This window comes from Zingiber officinale, chromosome 9B, assembly GCF_018446385.1.
Source record: "Zingiber officinale cultivar Zhangliang chromosome 9B, Zo_v1.1, whole genome shotgun sequence".
Lineage (NCBI taxonomy): Eukaryota > Viridiplantae > Streptophyta > Magnoliopsida > Zingiberales > Zingiberaceae > Zingiber > Zingiber officinale.
In genome coordinates, this window is record NC_056003.1 from 18,614,192 (window position 1) to 18,630,025 (window position 15,834).

Here is a 15,834-nt window from a genome sequence, read left to right on the forward strand (position 1 = left end):
GACTACGTCATTTGTGCCTATATGTAGATGACATACTAATCATTGGGAGAAATGATAAGATAATCAAATCCACTAAAGATATGTTGAACTCAAGATTTGACATGAAAGACATGAGCCTAGTTAATGTGATTATAGGAATCAAAATTCTTAGAACAACAGAAGGACTTGGTCTTAGTCAGTTTCATTATGTAGACAAGATTCTTGATAAATTCACCAAGGATGATATTGCGTTGGCATGAACACCGATAGATACGAGTCAGCATCTATCAAAAAATTGAGGTGAAAGCATCTCTCAGATAGAGTACTCTCTGTTGGAGCAATCTAGGTGCCCTAGATTTTGATGTTTGGGCAAAGGTTTAAGTTAGGTTTATTGTTGTATTTGATATGCATTGTGAGTGTGCAGGATACAGGTACAACAAGGAAAATCCAAGTGTGATCTTGGTAAAGGAGGAAAGTCCAAGGATGAGTCTTGGTGATGTATGTCCAAGCATGTAGTCTTGGCAACATAAGTCCAAGTGTGACTTGGCAATGGATGAAGTCTCTGAAGTGAGGAGCCTCTTGGAAAAGGAAGTCCTGACAATATGGACAAGGCCGAAGGAAGCTCTAGAAGGCAAGACGTGAAGGATGGGGAGACATCCGAGGGACGCGAGGCTGATGGAGGAGGCTAGAAGGCTAGGTCTAGGTTGGTCAGGCGAGGACGAGTACTGAGTGATTGTACTCAGGGCAAAATCCTATGCGGTTAGGATTCACTGTAGCGACACTGTAGCAGTACTATAGAGTCATTACAGTAGTACTGTTGTGACACTGTAGCAGCATTGTATCAGTCGACTGATTACTGTAGTAGTCGACTAGTACACTGTAGCAGTCGACTGATCGCCGACCGTTGGGTAACGGTCGACTTTACTTAAAGGACCAGTCGACTGGTACATACACCAATTGACTGGTAGCAGGAAAATAACTTAGTGTTTTCCTTTCGAGCTCTATTTAATAGAGCTTGGGGTGCTTGAGCATGGTTGACGAAATAGAGGTGGGTAACCCCTATTAGTAGTCTTCCAAAGCCTCCAAGCTGTTCTTGTGATCTAAGAGTGTTTGGATCAAGGTTGTGGTGAGGTTTCTCCACCGAGAAGGAGGTCTGAACTAGCCAGAGGTTTCTGGGGAGTCATCCACCGACTGATTGAGATCGTCCACCTTATGGTCAGCCGTGGAGTATGAGCCCTAATCTCCGAACCACATAAATGCCTTGTGTTATAGTTTGTTTTGGCTTTTATCTTTCCTTATTGTTTATAAGGTTTAGCCTTCTTCTTGTTAGTTTGTATTTTGTTTTCTGCTATGTACTAACAAGTGTAGGAAGTGACGATTTAGGTGAGACGTTATTCACCCCCCCCTCTAGCGAACGTCAAGGTCCCAACACTTTCAAGTGATTAGAAGTCTGATGTACCTGATGAGTTGTATACGACCAGACTTGGCCTACGCAATAAGTAAACTGAGTAGATACACGAGTAATCCAGATGTTGAGTACTGGAAAGGGATAATAAGAGTACTAAGGTACTTGAGGTATACTCATGAATATGGACTACATTATATGAGATATCCTACTGTGATCGAAGGATACAACGATATGAGTTGGATATCTGATATAAAAGATTCTAAATCTACGAGTGGATATGTATTCACTCTTGAAGGTGCAACTATATCTTGAAAATCTTCTAAGTAAACGGTAATAACTAGATTAATGATGGAATATGAGTTTGTAGCTCTTGATAAATGTGGTAAATGTTGGTGCAATCATGCCCTGGAAGTTTCAATGTGTTGATAATTATTTAAGTTTAGATTAATACGTTGGATCGAACATACAGTGTGAGTTTGCAGGAGAAGTTCTTGCAGGTCGGAAGATTGGATGCAAGGCAAGAGAAGTCCAAGAAGGTCGAGGACCGGATTCTTGGCAGAAGAATCCTTGCAGGTCAGAAGACCGGATGCAAGGCAAGAGAAGTCCAAGAAGGTTGAGGACCGGATTCTTGGCAAAAGAAGTTCCTCCAGGTCATAAAGCTGGATGCATGATCCCTCACGTATCAGAAATCGATTGGAAAATCGATTTAGACACAACTGTGAGGCAGAATGCATCTGGATCAATCAGTCGATCGATTGGAAGGAAGGCAATCGATCGACCGATCGATTGGGAAGGCTCTGCGCGAAGCACAGAGTGCTTCTGGATTGATCAGCTGATCGATTGGGGCAATCCAATCGATCAAGCGATCGATCCAGGAAGCTTCTGTGCGAAGCACAGAATGCTTCTTGATCGATCAGCCGATCGATTGGGGCAATCCAATCGATCGAGTGATCGATCCAGGAAGCCTCTGTGCGTAGCACAGATTTCCCTTGGATCGATCGGGCGATCGATCCACAGAGCTGCGATCTCACGAGCAGTGGTCCGAATCGATTCAAGAATTGCACCGATCGATTCAAACTCAAGTGAAGCAATCTAAGCCGTTGATCGTGACGCGATGGTTTCCAACGAATACTTATGAATCGATTCAAATATGACTCCGATCGATTCACGGCGACGGCTACGTGAGAAACGGCTAGTTTTCTCAATGTTTAAAGGCATGAAAGAAAAAGGAAAGAGATAAGAAAACAAAGAAATATTGTTCCATTGCTCTCCAAGGTCTCAACTCTCTCAAGTGCTGAAGATCTTCAAAAGGTTCTCAAATTCAGAATCTCCCTCTCGCTACTTTCTCAAATCTCACGCAGCGAAGAAGAAGCCTTTCTAAAGTCTGTAATATTTCTTTTCTTCTTCATTGTGGTGAGTGTGATTCTTTACTTTGGAGAGGGAGGGTTGTAACTGTGTAAGGTTTCTCCACCTTCGGTGTGATTCCGAGAAGGAGAGTTTTTGATAGTGGAAGAGTGTGAGTGGTGTGGATCCTTGGACTAGTCACCTCCTTGGGGAGGTGGATACCAAGTAAATATTCGAGTTATCATTGCCTTCGAGTTTCCGCTGCGCAAAATCAAGTTGATCAAGAAAACGAAGTGAGTCATTCACCCCCCCCCCTCTAGCTCAACCGATCCTAACAAGTGGTATTAGAGCATTGGTTTGCTTTTGAGGATTCATCACCAAGAAAGCACAAGTTAAAGAGCTACAAGATGTCTTTGAAGGAGGGGCATAGTACTTCACGACCACCATTCTATGAAGGCAGTAATTTCGCGTATTGGAAGAGCCGCATGGAACACTATCTTATGACTGAGATTGACATGTGGTTCTCAATCACGAATGGATTCACGGCGCCAACCGAAAATGGAAGAATGCTTGAATCATCAAGGTGGGCTGTTGAACAAAAAATGAAGGCTCAAGCAAATGCAAAGGCGATTGTGACTCTTCAATGTGGATTAAGCTCGGAACAACTCAACAAGGTTGGACCTTTCAAGAGTGCCAAGGATTTATGGGACAAGCTCATTGAGCTAAATGAAGGCACCAAGGATTCAAGAATTGCAAAGAGAGATCTCTTGATAAACCAACTCCAAAATTTCACAATGAAGGAGGGAGAAAGGGTAAGTTCACTACATGGGAGGTTCAAGGAACTCCTAAATGGTCTTCATTCAGTTGGAGAGAGTGTAGAGAACCGAGACCTCATAAGGTATGCTTTAAAATCCTTCCCAAGAAACTCATTATGATCATCCATGGTGGATGCCTATAAGGTATCAAGGGATTTGTCAATAGTAAAGTTGGATGAATTATTTTGTGAACTTGAATTACATGAGCAAGCTAACACAAGCCACAAAGAGAAAGGTATAGCTTTGGTTGCAGGTGAAAAGAGCAAAAAGAAGCACAAGGAAAAGAAAAAGGAGAAGAAGGAGTCATCTTCCGAATCTGAACAAAATAGTGATAGTGATAGTGATAGTGATGAAGAGCTATCATCTAGTGAAATGACAAACTTTGTTCAAAGAATGATGAGACATTCAAGGAAGTTTGACAAAAAGGATGCCAAGAAGATTTTCAATGATGAAAAGAGAAAAGGTAAATCTCTTGTGGATTCTAAGTCTAAGACTGATGTTATTTGCTATGAATGCAAGAAAAAGGGGCACTACAAAACGGAGTGTCCAAAGTTGAAGAAGCAAGAGGAAAAGATCAAGAAAAAAAAAGAAGACTTTGAAAGCCACATGGGATGACTCATCGTCAAGCTCATCGGAAGAAGATGAAAGGAAGAGCTCAAAGCACATGGCTCTCATGGCCTTAAGCCATGTTGAAGATAGTTAAGATGAAGATAGTCATGGAGAGGATGTGGAGTCTTCAAGTGAGTCATCATCTAGTGATGACGAGGTAATTTCTCCCAAGCTTGATAAGATGTATGCCACCATTGCATGCTTAACCAACGCACTAGCTAAATCAAAAGGGAAGGTTAAGAAATTGCAAAATGACTTGAAATCACTTTAAAATGAAATTGTGTCATGTGAAACTTGCATGCTTCATGAAAATGACAAAAATCATTTTGATGATCTTAAAAAGGAAAATGTATCGTTGAAATTACAAGTTGATGATCTTAGATGTGCTCTAGAAAAATTTACTTCAAGCTCAAAGTATTTAGACATGATTCTAGGAGCTCAAAGGGGTGTGTACAACAAAGCGGGACTAGGTTTTAAATCACAAGATAAGGAAGTTAAATTCATGTCTCTAATTAGTAGAAATCATGCTTCAAGAGTTAAGTTTGTTCAAGCTTGGGTACCCAAGCAATTTGTTATTGATGCTACCGGACCCAAGGTTTGGGTACCAAAACATTTGGTTTATCGTGTTTAAACAGGCATGCACCGAGGGGGAGCATCCAACAACATGGTTCGTAGATAGTGGATGTTCTAAGCATATGACGGGGGATTCATCAAAATTTTCATCATTTAGACACAAAAGTAAAGGTACCGTTTCTTTTGGTAATAGTGGTGAGTTAAAAGTTGTAGGAATATGAGATATTAAAATTTCCCAAAAATTTGTTATAAAAAATGTACTATTAATGAAAGGCATGGTCTTTAATCTTTTAAGTGTTAGTCAACTATGTGATTCGGATTATGGAGTTGAGTTCAACTCATCTCAATGTCTAATCAAGTATAGTGAACTAAACACCAATATTCTCATAGGCCATAGAAGAGAGAATATTTATCAAGTTGAACTATTTGGTACTATTAATGTGTTTGCTAAGTGTCTCATGTCCAAAGAAGAGGAGACGTGGCTTTGGCACCGGAGACTCGCTCACACCAACATGAAGAATATCAAAAACCTTTCAAAGAAGGAGTTGGTGCAAGGATTGCCAAAGTTGAAGTTTCAAAAAGACAAAATATGTGATGCATGTCAAATGGGTAAGCAAACCAAAGCTACTCATAAAGGTAAAAATGTTGTAAGTACCTCAAAAGCTTTGGAGCTCATTCACATGGATTTAGTTTATAGTAGTAAATATATTTCTTTAAATGGTATTAGATATTGCTTTGTGATTGTGGATGATTACACTAGATATACATGGGTATTTTTCTTGAAACATAAGGATCAAACTCTAGATACCTTGATTGCTTTTTGTAATAGAGTAGAAAATGAAAAGGCTCATAAGATAGACAATATAAGAAGTGATCATGGAGGTGAGTTTGAAAATGATAGATTCACCACTTTTTGTATATAAAAAGGATATAAACATGAATTTTCCACCCCTAGGACTCCTCAACAAAACGGAGTTGTTGAGAGGAAAAATAGGGTTTTACAAGAGGCCGCTCGGAGCATGTTAAATGAATATTCACTTCATAGCTTCCTATGGGCCGAAGTAATTAATACGGCATGTTATGTGCAAAATCGAACATTAATATATAGGTTTCTAGGAAAAACACCTCATGAGTTGTGGTTTGGTAAACCACCTACAATTAAGCATCTTAGAGTGTTTAGGTGTAAGGTCTATATTCTAAACACCAAAGATCACTTGGGAAAGTTTTCCGCTAAGGCGGATGAGGGGATCCTTGTAGGTTACTCAAGTCATAGCAAGGCGTACCGAATTTACAACAAAAGATCAAAATTAGTTGAAGAATCACTAAATGTTGTCTTTGAAGAAAATCCTTCTTTGAACTCTATAAGAACAAACGATGAAGAAATATGTTTTGAGTTAGAGAAGTTAACATTGGATGGAGTAGATCATCAAGGTCAAGAATGTGATGGTGAGAAGAATGAATCCTTGCCACTTGAACCCGAAATTATAATAAATCAAGAATCAAGACCTACTGGGATTCATGTAAATTATCCCTTAGATCAAGTAGTAGGAGACATCACTCAAGGAGTGAGAACTCGATCTTACTTTAGAAATGAAGGAAGTCAAGTCGCCTTGATATCTCAAATAGAACCAAAAACCATTGATGATGCCTTGGTTGATCCCGATTGGATTTTAGCAATGCAAGATGAACTATCTCAATTTGAGAGAAGTCAAGTTTGAGATTTAGTTCCTAGGCGTACAAACAAATCGATTATTGATACAAAATGGGTCTTTAGAAACAAACTTGATGATAAGGGGATAGTTGTGAGAAACAAAGCTAGATTGGTTGCTAGGGGTTTCAATCAAGTAGAAGGGTTAGACTATGATGAAACTTATGCACCCGTAGCAAAATTGGAGTCAATTAGGATGATGTTGGCATTTGTCGCCCACAAGGGGTTCAAATTGTACCAAATGGATGTAAAATCAGTATTTTTGAATGGTGTTATAAAAGAAGAAGTATATGTTGAGCAACCACCGGGGTTTGAAAATTTGGAGTATCCAAATCATGTATATAAACTTAAAAAGGCCTTACATGGGATAAAACAAGCTCCCTGGGCTTGGTATGAACGATTGTCAACATTTCTAGTATCAAAAGGGTTTCATAGAGGAAAAATTGATCCCACTTTATTCTTGAAAAATAGTAATAATGATATGTTTGTGGCCCAAGTATATGTAGATGACATTATTTGTGGTTCTACAAATAAAGATTATTTAAATGAATTCATTAATCACATGGAGAGTGAATTTGAAATGAGTTTGGTTGGTGAATTGACATTTTTCCTAGGGTTACAAATTAAGCAAACAAAAGAAGGCATTTACATTCATCAATCTAAATACGTCAAAGAGCTCTTTAAGAAATTTGGAATGGAAAATGCAAAGGAAATATCTACTCTCATGGCCACTAGTACTAAATTGGATAAAGATGTTGAGGGGAAAGAAGTTGACTCTAAGGTGTATCGTAGTGCTATAGGGAGTCTTCTCTATCTTACGGCTAGTAGACCCGACATACTTTTTACCGTAGGTATATGTGCACGGTATCAATCTTGTGCCAAGGAGTTACATTTGAGTGTCGTTAAGCGAATTCTTCGTTATCTCAAGGGGACTCAAAATGTTGATCTTTGGTATCCTAGAACCGAAACTTTTGACCTAGTGGGCTATACCGATTCTGATTATGCCGGATGCAAATTGAATCACAAAAGTATGAGTGGTAGTTGTCAATATCTAGAGTCCTCTTTGGTAAGTTGGTCAAGTAGAAAACAACATTGTGTAGCTCTCTCCATAATCGAAGCGGAATATATTGCCATGGTAGAGTGTGTATCACAATTATTGTGGATGACTCATACTCTAGAGGACTATAACTTACTTATAACAATGTTCAAGTTCTTTGTGATAATGTGAGTACAATCAACTTGACCAAAAATCTCGTTCATCATTCAAGAACGAAACACATAGAGGTTAAATATCATTTTATTCGTGATCATGTCACTCGAGGTGATATCATTTTAAATTATGTTGGATCAAAATCAAACTTAGCCGATATCTTCACTAAACCTCTTCCCGAAGTTGAATTTAGCTTTCTTAGAAGGGAATTGGGAATGTGTTGTATTGATTAAATCACATCCTCCATGATCACTTCATAGGTAGAGTTCTTTAAGTTTTATTCACCTTAACATAGCATCTCACAAGAACATGGATTGTCCTCTTAATATGATTTAGATGGGGTGAGAGGTTAGGGGCATTTATCTTGGTCATGATGCTTGTTATGATGTATTATTTTGGTCAAGAAAAGTGGTTTTCATATGAAACATTCATTTGTCCAATCATAGGGAAAGCACGTGAACAAATCATGTGCGCGTTGCCCTACGATTATGATTGGAAATTTTTAAACTCACCATAGGCACCATACTTATTTTTGAAACCTTGATAAGACTCACTCGAATCATTGATGTTTTCAACAATTTTTAATTTTGTGTAAATCTTGTCTAGGGAGTGTCACTTTTTGTCAACCTTTATTTTTCCTTGATAATATGAGACATAAATAGTATTTACACCAAATTTCATGATTTTTAGAGGAATATACAATTATTTGTGCATTTCCAAAACTTGGATCTGAAAGGTTTTCAGAAATGCAGAAATATCAGACTTCCCAATCGATCGGTCGAGCGATTGGGAGGTTCACATTTCACTCCAGAGAGCATCTGAATCAATCAATGGATCGATTCAGATCATTTGGATCGATCAATGGATCGATTGCAACGCACTTTCGTTTAACCACAGAACGCGTACTCGAGTTTTTCCAGAAGGCATCTGAATCGATCAATGGATCGATTCAGACCATTCCAATCGATCAATGGATCGATTGGGACGCTCTTTCGATTTTCACAGAAGGCATTTTAATCGATCAATGGATCGCTTCATCCCATTTGAATCGATCATTGGATCGATTGAGACGCCTGTTCAAATTCTCACAGAAGCGTCGTGAATCGATTGACTGATCGATTCACTTGTACTCAATCGATCGGTCGATCGATTGAGAATTTAAAACCCATCTTAAACCCCTGAATCCATTGGTTCTCGAATCGATCCGCTTATTCTCATCTCTTCCTTTTCTCTCTCTCGACCCTGTCTTGCCCTAGGCGATTTTCCAGGCGACTCCTTCGTCTGCCTCGCTCGTTCACTCCGACGTGCTTCTCCGGCGAAGGGGAGTTCTTCCACTTCTCTTCCGGTTCTGCTCCTTCTCTCTCGACGTACTGGGCAGCCTCTTTTCCTCGTCTCCGCGTCCTCACACAACATGCAGTCTCAAAACCCTAACCCTAAGTAAATTTCTTTGCTCTCTTCTTATTTTTTTTGGGTTTTTGCTCTTATATTTGACCTAATCTATATGTGTCTTGTGTGTCTTTGTGCATTGCATTATCCCTCATGCATTGCATTATCTGCATTGCCCTTGCATTTTTGCATATCCTTCCCTATTGCACTGCCAAACCGTGTGCCACCTCTTGTGTTTTTTTTTCTATCTCACAGAAAGAAACAAAAGGTTCATGAATCGGGCGAAGGATCGTCTGTACCTTCCTCACGTCCTCAACCTCCTACTGATCCGAGATTCCCAAATGCTGCAATGCAACAAGCCTTTAGCAAAAACACCTTCAAACTTATAACCCCTAGATCAGTTGATTTGCAATACTATAGGACATCTTGTTTTGATACCTATAATCGGTTCAAGCATTATAAACTTGACTCTTTGTTAACCTGTGAGCGGGATGTCAATGTAGGTCTTGTCTTCGAATTTTATAATAATTTGCACACTTCTGATGGTGTAAATTATCGCACTCGTGATGCGAAACGGAGCTTGGACTTCTCCTATGAGATTCTTCGATCTTTCCTTGACTGTCTACCATCCAACAATGATTTTTTCTTTTATCCCACTCTTCCCGATGAGCTGCCTCCACCTTTTGAGCATATCAGCATTGCATCCATGCATCAGTTTCTTTTTGGTCATCCTCGTCCGGATGGACCAAATGCTCAAATCACTAAATTTTCTTCGCTTGAGTTGTCGGCTGAAAACAACGCCTTGTTTAAAGTGATCATCAACTGCCTTTTCTCCATTGTTTCTCGTGCCTTAGCCGCTCTGCGACCTCCTCACATGTTTGCCCTCTATGCCATTCGTCATTCCCTTGACATCAACATCGCTTTGAACATCTTTCATTGCATCATTCATTTTACCCAGCCCGTGCAGCAGACGATCCATATGCCTTTCGGGCATCTTATCACAGATTGGCTGGAATCCCAAAAGATAGATGTCTCCCGGGGATGGTTGGAGCACATGACTGTGGCTTATTCTTGGATTTCTTCCCGCTCCTTCACGAAGACGGGCTTAGTTGGTGGTCCAGCGGGAGTTCGATGGCGCGATGGACGTGCTTTTGGTGAGGGACCCAGGGCTCGCCGCAGGGGGATGCACAGGCATTGGTTCCTGCGGCAGATGATGCTGAGGAGGATATCCCCAAGCCAGCTTCTCCGACATTTGAGGAGACTGTCGACACTCGCCTGGAGGAGCTGACCATGGAGGTAGCCGACCTGCGTTCCATGATGGAGACCATGGTCCATCGACAAACTTCGATGCAGGCGACTATGGATACATTAGTGGATTTAGTGAGCTCCTGGGTGACGGGTAATCCGTCTCAGTCTGCTCCCTCCACAGCTCTCGTTCCCCAGGCTGAGGATGCTACTGGTGCTGACTATGCGGTGGTTCCTGCTCCAGCTACTACTTCGGCTCCTCCTCCTGCTGCTGCTGATCCCCCTCCTTCGGGCGATGATCTTATCGAGTTTTATGTCTCTTTGTGATCTGTTATTGTATGTCTTATGGATGGTTGTTATGGAGTCCTTATGTGAACTCTATTTTATTTTTGGATGTATGATATGCTACTTGTTCTATCTTTTCTTTTGTTTCTCCAATTCACGTGGTTATATTTTGTTGATATCTGTGTGGTTTAGGGGGAGTAATCCTTGGGTTTATTGTGTTTGCTTAGTACACATTTTGAGGGGGAGTTCTGTTTTTTTTTTATATTTGCCAAAGGGGGAGATATATGTTGAAGTTCATGCTAAATAAAATTTAAATTAAAACTCAAGTTTACTGTGTATGCTCATACTTACTGCTTATGATTTTCAGCGTTGTTGCAATCATTATTTATCAATTGTACTATTATGGTATATTGGAAATTGGTCTAAACTTAAATAAATTATCAAACATCAAAAAGGGGGAGATTGTTGGTGCAATCATGCCCTGGAAGTTTCAATGTGTTGACAATTATTTAAGTTTAGGTTAATACGTTGGATCTAACATACAGTATAAGTTTGCAGGAGAAGTTCTTGCAAGTCGGAAGATCGGATGCAAGGCAAGAGAAGTCCAAGAAGGTCGAGGATCGGATTCTTGGCAGAAGAATCCTTGCAGGTCAGAAGACCTGATGCAAGGCAAGAGAAGTCCAAGAAGGTTGAGGACCGGATTCTTGGCAAAAGAAGTTCCTGCAGGTCATAAAGTTGGATGCATGATCCCTCACGTATCAGAAATTGATTGGAAAATTGATTTAGACACAACTGTGAGAGAGAATGCCTCTGGATCGATCAGTCGATCGATTGGAAGGAAGCCAATCGATCGGCCGATCGACTGGGAAGGCTCTGCGCGAAGCACAGAGTGCTTCTGGATCGATCAGCCGATCGATTGGGGCAATCCAATTGATCGAGCGATCGATCCAGGAAGCTTCTGTACGAAGCACAGAATGCTTCTGGATCGATCAGCCGATTGATTGGGGCAATCCAATCGATCGAGTGGTCGATCCAGGAAGCCTCTGTGCGTAGCACAGATTTCCCTTGGATCGATCAGCCGATCGATTGAGGTTACTCAATCGATCGAGCGATCGATCCACAGAGCTGCGATCTCACGAGCAGTGGTCCGAATCGATTCAAGAATTGCACCGATCAATTCAAACTCAAGTGAAGCAATCTAAGCTGTTGATCGTGATGCGATGATTTCCAACGGATACTTATAAATCGATCCAAATATAACTCCGATCGATTCACGGCAACGGCTACGTGAGAAACGGCTAGTTTTCTCAATGTTTAAAGGCATGAAAGAAAAAGAAAAGAGATAAGAAAACAAAGAAATATTGTTCCATTGCTCTCCAAGGTCTCAACTCTCTCAAGTGCTCAAGATCTTCAAAAGGTGCTCAAGTTCAGAATCTCCCTCTCGCTACTTTCTTAAATCTCACGCAGCGAAGAAGAAGCCTTTCTAAAGTCTGTAATATTTCTTTTCTTCTTCATTGTGGTGAGTGTGATTCTTTACTTTGGAGATAGAGGGTTGTAACTGTGTAAGGTTTCTCCACCTTCGGTGTGATTTCGAGAAGGAGAGTTTTTGATAGTGGAAGAGTGTGAGTGGTGTGGATCCTTGGACTAGTCACCTCCTTGGGGAGGTGGATACCAAGTAAATATCCGAGTTAGCATTGCCTTCGAGTTTCCGCTGCGCAAAATCAAGTTGATCAAGAAAACGAAGTGAGTCATTCCCCCCCCCCCCCCCCCCTCTAGCTCAACCGATCCTAACAGTAAAGAGGTTGAATGCAATGTTATCAAAATCGCGAGTGAACTCGTAAAATCGTACAAAATCGCGAGTTTACTTATGAAAATCAAGTGAAATTGTGATAAAATCATGTATTAAAGTAAAATCGGAGCAAAATCATAAAATCGAATCAAAATCATAAAATCGGATCAAAATCGTAAAATCGCATTTAAACTTGTAAAAACATGATTTTTGAGATAATTTTATCGATTTTGTGTCATAAATAAAATGGAACTATTTTGGACAAAATGATATCATTTTGGGATGATTTTAGATTTGCATTTGTCTATGAATGATTAATATTAATTTGTTATCTTGTGTTTTATTTATCTTTAGATTTAAGTTTAGACTTGAATTTATGTTTATATTGTATTTTCATGGTAAGTATTTGGTTGTTTAAAAGTTTAAATATGAGTAGTTTATGATTATATGAATTAAAATATTCTATATGTAGATTTATGTTATAATTTGGATTAAAATATTTAATGATCAATTAAAAATAATATATCATGTTTCTTTTAAAATTGATTTAAAGTATGATGTAAAATCTTACGATTTTATGATTCGATTTTACGATCCGATTTTATAACTGCTCTAACGATTTTACCTAAACTCTCGATTTTGACAGCACTTGTTGAATAACTACGACAATTCTTAGAAGATATTTCGAGATGGTCAATACCTGTACCAACAATTTGCATACTATTGGATCGTGAAGAACGCCAGAGGGAGGGGTGAATAGCGATTGTCGAAAATAGAGATAGAATTAAAGTGCGCAGTGGAAGAGAAAAATGAAAACAACGCTAACAAACTAAGTTTTACTTGGTTCGGAGCCTTCGTCGATTCCTACTCCAAGGTCCGCACTTGTTGAGTGCTTTCGTTGGGCAATCCACTAATAATTCGCAAATCTTTACAAGAGGAATACAACGGATCTATAATTTAAGAGTAGAAATAAACAAATATACCAATAACTTCTCAAAGATCTGGAACCCAACTCTCCCTCTTTCTCTACTCTTTACATTATCTCTTTTCTTCACTCTCTCTTTTCCAATTAACCTTCAATTGTCTAGATAGCTCGCTGTTCAATGTTAACTAGTGCTTAATCAATAGTCCTTGTGGATTTAATATCTTTTGTATTACTGACAATGTAACCGTGCACTTACGGTTCATAACAAGTTTTTGACGCCGTTGCCGGGAATTATTTTCGATTAACATTAGTTTATCAACATATGAGTTATTCTAGACTTATTAATAGGTTTATCATTTATTTTTCTATTTTTATTTCTGCATTTACTTTTCTTGTTATTAGCTTTTAGTTCAGTTTTTTTTCCTTCCCTTAATTTCTGCACTTTTCTTTCCTATAATTTAAATTCTGTATTTTCTTTCTTGCCTTTAATTCTTCATTTTTATTTTTTCTCATAATTGTTTTTTAGATACCATGAGCACTAACATGTCATGTAGGCCTTTAAGAGACTTTTCTGCACCCATTTATGCTAGATTTGTGTCTCTCATTGTGCAGCCTCATATTGAAGCAGAAAGTTTCCAACTAGACCCAGAGTTAATTGCTATGATACAAGATTATAAATTTAGAGGAGAAGTATCAGAAAGCCCTTATCTACACCTTGAGACATTTCTAGAGCTTTTTGATATAGTGAACTGTGAAGGAGTACCAGTAGATGCAGTTTAATTGATAGCATTTCCTTTCAGTATCAAGGATAAAACAAGGACTTGATTATATTCCCTCCGTCATCAAAGTATTACGTGTTGGAAATAATTGGAGCAGAAATTTTTGAATCACTTTTTCCCTCCAAGTAGAACAGTTTACATGAGGAATTACATCACAAATTTTGCTCAAGCAGATGGAGAATCATTATTTGAAGCATGGGATAGATTCAAGAGTCTACAAAGATAGTGCCCTTATCATGGTTTTGAAAAATGACTGACTCTACACATATTCTATAGACGAATTTCTTTCTCAGACAAGAGTTTATTGGATTCATCAGCTGGAGGGTCCTTTATGAACAAAAGTGTGGATGAAGCATATACATTAATTGATCAAGTGACATTGAACCTCCAAGAATGGTCAGATAAAAGCTAGATGGATTCTACCCTGATAGTTCCAAAAGTGCAAGCCATGAAGGTAGAAGAGCTTGTCAAACAAATTGCAATTCAACCATCCAAGAATTTTGAAAATCACAAGTCACAGAATGAGGGGTTCAAACAGTTGGAGGTAAAGATTGATAACATAGTTTCAAAATGGTTCAAACATGACCTCCATCCTACACAAATAAGATCCAGTGAATACTGAAATGATATTAAGTTGAGAAGTGGCATGAATCATGAAGAACTTATGGAGGACTTGTATAGAATTGAGGAGAAGAATAATAGAAGACCACAAAAACTCAGTTCCATTACTCCAGAAAGTGCCCAATGGCCACAAGTACCTTTCCCTCAACGGTTGATCACACCATCACTAGACAAATAAGTTGAATCTCCGCCACAAATTCAAATGGACTATAGGAAAATGAAAGATCAATCCTCCCCAAAACCCCACTAAGGGTTCCTTTTCCACAAATGCTAGTGGGAGTCAATGAAAATAAACACTTTAGTAAAATCTGTGATACTAATAGAGTTAAATGCATATTTCTTAATATCTATAGAGATGAAGACTCTTTAGATGAGGATTGTAGTGATAATATAGTGGATAACAAGTTTTCAGATCTACCTCCAAGGTTTACAGGGTATTGTGGTGAAATTGAACTTTCACATGATGAATGTACTGAGGTAGATCAACTTAAGAATGCAAATGAAGTCAGTGATTCTCCTGCAGTTGATTCTCCTTATGAAGATATTGATGTGGGAATATTCTTCTCCACATGTGTTGATGTTAATAATATGGAAGGATGTGTAGGGAGCTGTGTTGTGGAAGCAACATCTCAACAATCACTTCCTTTGTCCACACAACCCTTAGAGACTATGGGAATTACAAGGATTGAATATGTTGTGGATCAATGTGTAGGGACTTATGAAGAATTAGCAGAGTCTCAAAAATCACCACCTTGGGTTGCACCAACACCTGAGCCTGAGCCAGAGCCATCATTTGATTTTGAGAAAGTCACATCCATATGTTTAGAACTTTCAGGTATCTCTCAGCAAGGCAAGGTTAGTATTTCTTATGATCTTTTAAAAAATTTTATAGAGGTACCTATATTTGACTTTGTTGTATGTGATTTTGTTTTTATTACTTATGCACCTTATCTCAATATAGTTTTGGTTCTTTCTTATATCACATGCTTATGGAAGGTTTGTTTTCTTGTGCATGTACAAATTTCTCTTCGGCTAAAAATTAGAAGATCACTCTGAACCGTCTTCGACCTCTTGAAAGAACTTCGAAGAAGACGAAGATGGAGAGAGTGATACTTCACTTTATATCTCCTATCATGAAATCTCTCTACATAATAAGAG

The 15,834-nt window shown here is 39.0% G+C and overlaps 1 non-coding gene across 1 annotated transcript; it reads right to left on the reverse strand.

Moving 5' to 3' along the window:
• Positions 1 to 14,192: 14,192 nt before the first annotated feature.
• On the reverse strand, positions 14,193 to 14,298 carry LOC122025883. Its single transcript, XR_006123905.1, has one exon. It is a non-coding gene; the product is annotated as a small nucleolar RNA R71 (small nucleolar RNA).
• Positions 14,299 to 15,834: the final 1,536 nt, after the last annotated feature.